The following is a 9,690-nucleotide window of genomic DNA, read 5'->3' as shown; positions in this document are numbered from 1 at the left end:
AATAAGAGGGCTTTGCCCAGATTTGTGGTGACAATATGTCGTGACTGAAGAGCACAATTAACTCTATTCTCTGCAGTGCAGCTACCCTGGAGACACTTGGTGGCTTTTAAACTGTAATATAGCCCTGGCTGGTTTGGCTCAGAGGTTAGAGCATCGGCCTGCGGTCCAGAGAGACCCAGGTTCGGTTCCCGCTAAGGGCATGTACCTTGGTTGCAGTTTGTCCCAGGCCCTGGTTGGGTTGTGTGGGTGGCAGCCACTCGATGTGTCCCTTTCACATCGATGTTTCTCTCTCTCCCTCGTCCTCCCACTCTATCTGAACAACAACAACAAACAAAGTGTAATATAGAACCTGGGGATAATCTGAATATGTGAGAAAGGACTGGAAGAATGGGCTCCAAACCTAACAGTGGCCACTTCTGGTGAGAGCAGCATGGAGACAAAGGAGGTGGAAAAGGGGGAGTAAACCTGCAAACCTACATAGGGCAAAAAGTGGTTTTCAGAGAACAAACTGTGATGTGGCTAGATGAGGTCAGTGCCACCTGAAGGCCACCTTAATTGCTACATGCTGCTCACCTGAGTGGGGAGCCCTTTCTGAAATTCTTTTTTGAGATCAACAGACAAGCTGGTTTCCTTGTTCTCCAGGGCCACGTGTCTCCGTGGCAAAAGCAGAAGATACCACTGTCACTCAGACACACATGTGCTGGGTTTAGGGGTAGCCAGCTGGTCTTCCCTCGAAGTGTTCCTCATCCACACTGCCCACCACATTCCTGCAGGCCAGCTCCGTCTTGCTCCTCCAATTCATCCTCCACGGTTTACACTGCAGCCAGTTACCTTTCTTTCTAAATTTTAAATTGCACCAATAACACACAGATACATCTTGAATGTCCTCCAGAAGCCCTCAGAACATAACATGGAAGCCTCCTTTATCTCCATGCTGCTCTGGCCAGAAGTGGCCACTGTTAGGTCTAGAGCCCATTCTCCAGTCCTTTCTCTATGTACAGCCGTCAATGTATCCAGATTCCGTGTATCCTCCAGTTTCTATCTTAGACTGTAAAAGCCACCGAGTGTCCCCAGGGTACTGTGATTGCCCTCACCATTCCCCTGTGAAGTGCTCACGGTTGTCTCCAGGGCCATGTCATCAAGAGTGGTGCAACGCTTCTAGCTCACAAGTGTAAATGGTTTGGAAGGACAGAGTCCTACAAGTGGGATTGCTGGGGCGAAGAGTGTATATTCTTAAACTTTTATTACTTTCAAACTGCTTTCCCCAAATTTTTTACCCCAGAGTAATCCTCCAGAAACACCAATCTCATGACATTCCTCTGCTAAAGTTCTATCAGCAACTCTTTTCCAAGACAGAGCCTGGGAAGAGCCACACAGAGGGTGGGCCTCGATGGGTCGGCTCGCACCGCTGGTGGAGGCGGGCTGGGGAGTGAGTCCAAGGGCAAGAACCGAGGCAGAGGAGGTCAGTGCAGGCTATGAGGTGGACACCAGAGTGCCACAGAAGGACGGCGGGGCTGACTCTTAGACTGGTTCGGCTGTACGGCCAAAGAGGCTAAAGAGGAAAGAGAGAGACAGCAGTTGGGTGAACAGCCTTGCCGGTTGTTGGAATAGGGCTTGGCAGAGCTGACTAGATAGAGTGTGGGGTAAGAAGATGGTTCTGGAGGAACCGAGGGACATCTGACCCCAGGTGAACTCAAGCTGTGGTCATGAGGCCTGAAGGGGCACGTCTGGGAATCATCAGCAAGGTTCTCATAGCCTCTAAAGAAAACCATTCTTCTGAGGCTATCATCCCAGCCATCCAGGTTGAAGGAATCACCAGGAAAGGCAGGAGTTAACTGGGCAGGCCTCTCTGTACCCTGCTCCGGGACAGCACCACCCTCACCCTACTTCCCCAGGCAGAGAGGCAGGGCCCAGCCAGCTCTAAAAGGACTTGGCTTCTGTTAAGCAGATCCTGTCAGAAAGTGAGGTGCTGAAAGGTGGGGCATAGGCCAGGTGCCTCCCCAGTCAGAGAATACACCCGGCCTTCCAGCAAAGCCCAGTGTGGTTGGGTCACTTGTCTAAACCGCAGCCATTGTCTGTCTAAATTACATATGAAATGCTCTGAAGTGTTGGTTTTTGTTTTTTAATCCTCACTGGAGGACATTTTTTCATTTTTGTTCAGATAGAGTGAGAAGGAGAGCGAGAAACATCAACGGGAAAGGGACACATCGAGTGGCTGCCTCCTGCACGACCCCAACCAGGGCCGGGGACAAATCACAACCGAGGTACATGCCCCGGAATTGAACCCACGACTCATCGGTCTGAGGGCTAATGCTCTAACCGCTGAGCCAAACCAGCCACAGCTGAAGTGTTTTTTGAAGGGTGAGAGGAGGGGTAGCAATGAGAAGAGTTGAAACCAAATGGTGGCCCAGGGGGTAGGAGGAAATCCAAGACTGCGGAGGTTAGAAATTCGGGGAGTATAGCAGAGACAGAAATGCCCGCTGGTTAGAGGCCCAGGCTGGAAGCGCCTGGCGGTGAGAGAGTGGAGACAGCCAGCGTAGACAGCACGCTTGAAGAACGCTGGCCACGAAGGGAAGACGAGGGTCAGGAGGGTAAAGAGGAAGCATATAGGGCTGATGAAAGGATCCGAGGGCAGTGTGGGTGTTGTGGGGAAGACTGGGCAGTGTATCTGCAGATGGGAACGCACAGCTGTGGGTGGACGGCAGGGGCAGAATCAGAGCCAAGTGACAGGGCGTGGGGGCCAGCCCAGGAGGAGGGCGAGCAGCCCAGGAGAGGCACAGAGGCTGCCCTGCCAGGGAGTCAGGCCCCAGCCATGAGAGGTGTCTAGGAAGCCCTGGGGTGCACAAATGCAGGAGGACTGACTGGCTCCAAGGTTTCCAATTAACTGTCTTGAAACAGCTCCCCACAGAAAGGACCTGGTTTCAAGGGAACCCCTATCCAAATGCACAGCATTTTATTATTAGGTAAATAGAAAAGAATTGCTCTGGCTCTAGAAAACAAACCCAATAACCCCTCTCGCTGATCCAACTGGTCTTAACAAATGGCTGTCCCTCACCCCACCTACTGACTTTACAAGCTTAGTTGAATTCACACAATTAAATTTATACTAGATCTTGCAAGGACAAGGAAGTGTTTTATTTATTTACAACGAAAACATTTGTAACATAATTCTCCCTCTTCAAAACAGAGAACCCTATAAAATACACACAGCAATCTCTATTTGTATTTACCCAGGGACATTAGCAGCTGGAAGGGGGGTTGGGACTGGGAGAAAAGCCAAGAACTAATTCCATTAAAAAAACACACAACCCCCCACCCCCCAGAAACTGCCTTAAAAAATAGCATTTTCTACTTGTCAGTAGCGACACTTTCCCTACTATGTACTGTGTGTATGAAAATATGAAGCAGAAAACAGCACCTGTGAAAACACGGTTCAGCGGCGTCAGAGATGAGGCAGCGCCCAGGGCTGTGGAATTCCAGCCTTTCTTCCAAGCAGGCCACTGTGACACAGGGTGCCCTGGGAGTTCTTTCTTTTCAAAAAAACACCCCACCCCACCCCAATACTGATAGAGAACTCCAGCAGCCTCACTTCTCTTGCTTGTAGTTAGCTGAAGAATCTAGGAATCAAGCACAGCAGTTAAGAGCACAGTCACCCGAAGCAGAGCCATTGCAAACTGAAGGTGCTGTTCGGGGTCCCAGCCACGTGCTAGAGGGAGCCAAAGCCAGTCCTGGGTTTGCAGTGAAAACACTAGATGGGAATCAGGGGACAGATTCAGCCATCACTGGACAGCCCCTCCTGGATGGGTTCTGGGAAATGGTTACCAATTCATATGGTGGCTTTGAAATTTCAAATCAGGATCACAGGACACAGTTGCAGAAAGTCAGAAGAGAAAGTACCCTAATCATCCAATTCAACTTCTTCATTTTTCAGATCAGGCCCCAAAATAAGTGACTAATTTCTGAGTGCAGTAAAACTTTATTCATTGATTTCCTTAACCATTTAAGGATGTGGAAAACACCCCCAAAGAGCCAAACGTAAGCAGCTGCTTTTCAACAGGCTACTACAAACACCTGTAACAAACACTGGGGCCACACAAGCCACTCAGGATGTAACCAGCTGAGAGGCCCAGACAAACCTTTCATGGGCAGCTCCACATACAAGTGGCACCGGACCACACCGACAGATAACGCACCCATGTTGATGGTAGAGAGACAACGCCATAGTTTATTTAGAACCAGAAGACCTGAGTCTCCTAGGCCCCACTATTTCCTATTCTGTGATCCTGGGTGAGTCACACATCCTTTGTTTTTTCATTTATAAAATGTGCATATGTACTTCCATCATGAAGGGGGATACACGATGAAAGCTATTGTAACGACCTAACAACCTGTTGATAGTTCTGCAGTTATTGCCTGCCCACCAACCCTCCTCTCCAATTCCCCTGGAGCCCAGGGCTGGCCCGAGAGCCATGTAAAATGCTGGTACACAAAGGGCACTGTCTGGATGAGCCTTCCCAGCGCTGATGTACTGGTGTGAGCACCTGTCTGGGCCATCCTGGGGGCTGGGGGTCTAAGTAAGAATACTTCCTTCATCCAGAGAAATGTGCCCTGTGACATTCCCCTCTTCCCACCCCTTGGGCAGCAGCAGGTGGGCACAATGCAGGGCAGGAGTGAGGAGGTCAGTGCTTCCTCTTCAAGTTGTCCATCATGCTTCTCTTTTTTTTAAATCCTCACCTGAGGATATTTTTCCATTTATATTCAGATGGAGTGAGAGGGTGAAAGGGAGGTAAGGAGGGGGCGGAGAAAGGGGTAGAGAGAGAGAGAAAAAGAAAAATATCGTCTGTCTCCCACACAACCCTGACCAGGGCCAGGGACCATACTGCAACTGAGGTACATGCCCTTGACCAGAATTGAACCTGCGACTTCGGTCCATGGACCGACATGCTAACTGCTGAGCCAAACCGGCCAGGGTGTCATGCTTCTTATTTAAACCTAGTGTGAAGAGCACTTCGTTTTTGGCTTATAAATACTGTGGTACTAGTGAAATTCAACTTACAAATCTCAAAATCACCACCCTTATGGAACTCTTTTTAGTGGGATAAAAAGATGAATACAAAAAATATACATGTGCCCTGGCCGGTTTGGCTCAGCGGTTAGAGTGTTGGACCGCAGACCAGAGAGTCCTGGGTTTGGTTCCCACTAAGGGCGTGTACCTCGGTTGCAGTTTGTCCCCGGCCCTGGTTGGGGTCATGGGGGTGGCAACCACTCAATGTGTGTCTCTCATATCAGTGTTTCTCTCTCTCTCTTCCTTTCTCTCTAATATATATATATATTAGACACACACACACACAATGAAGAAAAATAAGTTAGCTATGGGGACAGAAAATGACATAGGTTTCTGTTTCACATAGAGCAACCAGAAAGACCACTCTGAGGAGGAGGCCTTTGAATAGATGGAACTCTGAAAAATCAGAAAAGCTTCCCAGGCTGTAGAACTACTAAGGCAAAGACCAAGAGTCAGGAACAAAATCGGAGTGTGAGAGAAACATCCAGGAAGCCAGTGTGGCTGAGGTGGAGTGAACACCAGGAAGAAAGGTAGGAAAGGACTTTGGAGCGACTGCAAGGGGTCAAGACACACAGGGCCACAGAGCATCAAAAAGGACTTTAGGTTTTACTTGGAGTGTAATGGAAGCCACTGGAGGTTCTGAACAGAGAAATGACTTTTTAAAACAAGATTCTTCTGGCTGCTTTGTGAGAAAGTGATTGTAGGGGCATATGAACAGCAACAGCAAAAGCAGCCTCTTTCAAATCTGGGAAGGTTCCTAGATTGCTCTGCCCAGTACACTAAGTCATGATGCTATGCCAGCTTCCTGGGCCAGGCTTTTGGAAACTGGCACCTCACTTTTCATTTTGCAGCATCTCATTTCCCATTCATTCATCTACAAACCCAAGCTGCCACATAATTCCAACTAGTCTAAGACCTTCACACTAGAGAGGCCATCCGTGGGCTCCAGGAGACAGTTCCTTCATACACCTAACTAGAATGAGGGATACCCAGCCACTAAAGTGGAAAGCATTTGCTGTACTCTGTTGGGTATCTAAAAGAGGAGGGGGTAAAGGCACGACCACACAGGATGTGTTATGACGAGCCAGTGAGACAATCTGAGACGCACAACCGAATTGTAAATGAGAGGAGCTTTTTATTCACTGGCGGGCTGCAGGAGCATAAGTCTCCCAAATCAGCAGCCCCAATTGTTCTTGCTACTCAGCTTTTAGAGACAGAAGCTACATTCCCTTTTGGCTCCTGCTCAGGGAACTGGTACAATAGTGGTTGCAAAAGCAGTTATTACAGAAGCCAAGATAAGCATTAGTCACTGGGTTCATGATTTTCAGTTCCTGTTACTGAGAAATCGTCAGGGTGAGTTTATGAAAGATACATCCTGTTACGTAGGTCAACCATAGCCTTAGGCAAAGTTCCATTACTTCTAGGGGTAATCAACCTATTATGGAGAAATGGAGTCGCTTAGTCACCTTAGCCAAGGGGCCTACCTCAGATGCATGAGGACAGAAACACCATCCTGTCTAACCTCAAGCAAACTTGTGGAGAAACAATGTGCTGGCAGTAATCTCATGATGATCTCTGATGTAATCATACTGAGAAATGTCCAGCCTTGGGGCCAAGACCAATTTGACATTCCTTTTGATCCCTTGAAACTGTTGTCCAGCTTGAGTTCCAACAGGATTTGCAGTGTTCAGGCCCAGGACCCACTGGTGAACCAATAAAAAGCTCAAGCCACAGAGTCAGTAAAGGGAGAGGGAGGCCCATGGGAACTCTGGTGTAGAATTATCATGCTACTACTAATGGGATTCAATTATTCCACTACTCATGCCAACCTTTTGTTACACAAACATGCAATACTCATGCTATCATTAAAATGAAGAATGAATGAATTTATTCTATACAGATTTTGACCCTTTGTTCAGGGCATTATGTATGTTTAGTCAGTAAACGGAAGATTTTAGTACAACTATTTAGACATTTAAATAAAAGTTCAATCCCTACTTCAAATTAAGTGTAGATAAACTGCTAATAGCTTAAAAATCTAAACATAAAAAATAAACTATAAAAGCACTAGAAAGAAATGACATTGTCACTTAAGAAGGAAAAATGCAAATAGCTGGGAGCTCCTCCCATCGGCATGGTCCTGGTGCCCTGGCCCTTCTGCCTCCTTCAAGGAGCTCTTGGGGTCTCCTCCTTTGCTTTCTTCCCCTGTCCAAAACTCCCCCCAAACTTCCCCCTCTCAGACATCAAGCAGCCTGAGGGAAAAAAAAAAAAAATTCTTGTTAACTTATGATGAAAAACAAATTTAGTTCCCTTTTGCCTCAGATTCTCCTACTCAGTTTAGTGGTTTTTGATGACAAAATGTGCCATCAATGCATTTCCTTAGGGAAGGAACTGTTCTATTGTGTAAGAGGAACTCTGCAGCTCTCCCAAAGCAACCAATTAAAGGTGCACACTACTTCTATTCCTGCACATCAAAGATTCAATATTATAAACCATAATAATGGGTTAAGGGTTAAAAAAAAACTTATCTTTGTGACAGGAAGGCATCTAATAACAATCACTCTTGATAAAAGCTTTTAGTAAAAAAACATTTCCTTAACATGATAAAAAGAATATATCTCAACAAAAGGCAGCAGGCAGCATCATGCTTAACAGTATAATGGTGGCAGTTCCATTACAGTTATGAAAGGTACGGGTACTCAGTCATCACCACTATTTAACACTATCTGGAAGTGCCAGTCCACGTGATTAGATGGGCTCTGAATAAATTAAGAGATGTTAAGTGGACACCATGTGTATATGATGACCAGGTATCTAGAATATCCAGGGAGGCAACTGACATAACTATCAAAAAACTAAAAAATTCAGAAAGGCGTTTGTTACAGAGAAACAAATAGGCAATTTACAGAAAGGACAGCTGACTCTGTAAATGTGTGAAAAGATGACTGATCAGGAACATGCTATTTCTAATAATGAGATTCCATTTCATATGCACCAAACAAAGACTAAAAAGCCTAACAGTACAATGATGACAAAGCATGGAAAGACATCTCTGACACTAACAAAGGAGACATAAACTGGTATAACCACTTGAGAGAGCAACTTAGCAATACCTCATCCAGTGATATGACATTTAAATAAATATCACAGAAAACTCCAGTGTGGCAATAACTATATTACTTCCTATCTATTAATCACTATTAAGAATACATATTATGCCCTGGCCAGTTTGGCTCAGCGGTTAGAGCGTCGGCCTGCGGTCCGGACAGACCCGGGTTCGGTTCCCGCTAAGGGCACGTACTTCGGTTGCGGTTTGTCCCCGGCCCTGGTTGGTCGTGCGGGTGGCAGCCACTCGATGTGTCCCCTCACGTCGATGTTTCTCTCTCTCTCTCCCTTCCTCTCTCTCTCCCTCCCACTCTATCTGTACAAAAAATGGAAAAAAAAAAAAAAAAAGAATACATATTATGATGCCCTACTAGGATGAAATGCTACTCAATCATTTTTTTAAAATATAGTAGTTTGGCCCTGGCCGGTTTTTCTCAGTGGTTAGAGCATCAGTCTGCAGACCAATGAGTTGCAGGTGCGATTCCGGTCAAGGGCCTATACATTGGTTGTGGTTCGTCCCTGGCCCTGGTAAGGGTTGCGCGGGAGGCAACCAGTCAATGTGGCTCTATCACATCGATGTTTCTCTCGGTCTCTCTCTCTTTCTCCGTCCCTCTGTCCTACTCTATCAGATAATAAATAAAAAGTATTCTTGGGTGAGGAATAAAAAAATAAAATAAAGCCCTGGCCGGTTTGGGTCAGTGGTTAGAGCGTCGGCCTGTGGTCCAGAGAGACTCGGGTTTGTTTCCCGCTAAGGGCATGTACCTCGGTTGCAGTTTGTCCCCGGCCCTGGTTGGTCGTGCAGGTGGCAACCACTCGATGTGTCCCTTTCACGTCAATGTTTCTCTCTCTCTCTCCCTCCCACGCTATCTGAACAATGTAAAAAATAAAATAAAGTAGTTCGCCCGGCTGGTGTGGCTCAGTGATTGAGCATTGACCCATGCACCAAGAGGTCGTTGATTTGATTCCTGATCATGGCTCATGCCCAGGTCGTGGGCCTGATCCTCAGAGGGAGACATGCAGGAGTTGGCCAATCGATGTTCTCTCTCATTGATGTTTCTATCTCCCTGTCCTCCCTTCCTCTCTCTCTAAAATCAATAAACAGAAAAAGAAAATTAATAAAGTAGTTCTTTGTGTACTGACTTAGAAAATATCCCAAATGCATTAAAAAACATATTATAGTATAAAATGTATAATTTTATTTATGGGGAAGATTATATATACACCCACATTCTCAAATGTTCACCATAAAACCCTTCAGGAAGGACACATGAAACATCAACATCAGGAAGTAGACTTGGGGACTGGGAGTGTTTGCTTTTACCTTGTTAAAACTATAAGCTTGTAGCATTTTAATATTTTTTTAAAACTTTGCATGTAGTATTTTATAGTTTAAATATAAATATTGACAGCCCTGGCCAGTTTGGCTCAGCGGTTAGAGCGTCCGCCTGCGGTCCGGAGAGACCCGGGTTCGGTTCCCGCTAAGGGCATGTACCTCGGTTGCAGTTTGTCCCCGGCCCTGG

At 46.4% G+C, this 9,690-nt stretch overlaps 1 protein-coding gene across 1 annotated transcript in view; it reads right to left on the bottom strand.

The window, feature by feature from the left end:
* Positions 1–7,295: 7,295 nt before the first annotated feature.
* The window catches only part of FKBP6 (FKBP prolyl isomerase family member 6 (inactive)), a 28,334-nt gene continuing 25,939 nt past the window's right edge, over positions 7,296–9,690 (bottom strand). Inside the window, exon 9 of the mRNA XM_036280483.1 lies at positions 7,296–7,317. The gene's annotated coding sequence lies outside the window, so the exon portion shown is untranslated. The remainder of the gene's footprint in view (positions 7,318–9,690) is intronic.

The sequence above is a fragment of the Molossus molossus genome, unplaced genomic scaffold (genome assembly GCF_014108415.1).
Source record: "Molossus molossus isolate mMolMol1 unplaced genomic scaffold, mMolMol1.p scaffold_m16_p_3, whole genome shotgun sequence".
In the NCBI taxonomy this organism is placed as follows: Eukaryota; Metazoa; Chordata; class Mammalia; order Chiroptera; family Molossidae; genus Molossus; species Molossus molossus.
Note: the sequence above shows the minus strand (reverse complement) of the source record. Positions and strands in the feature narration are given on the sequence as shown.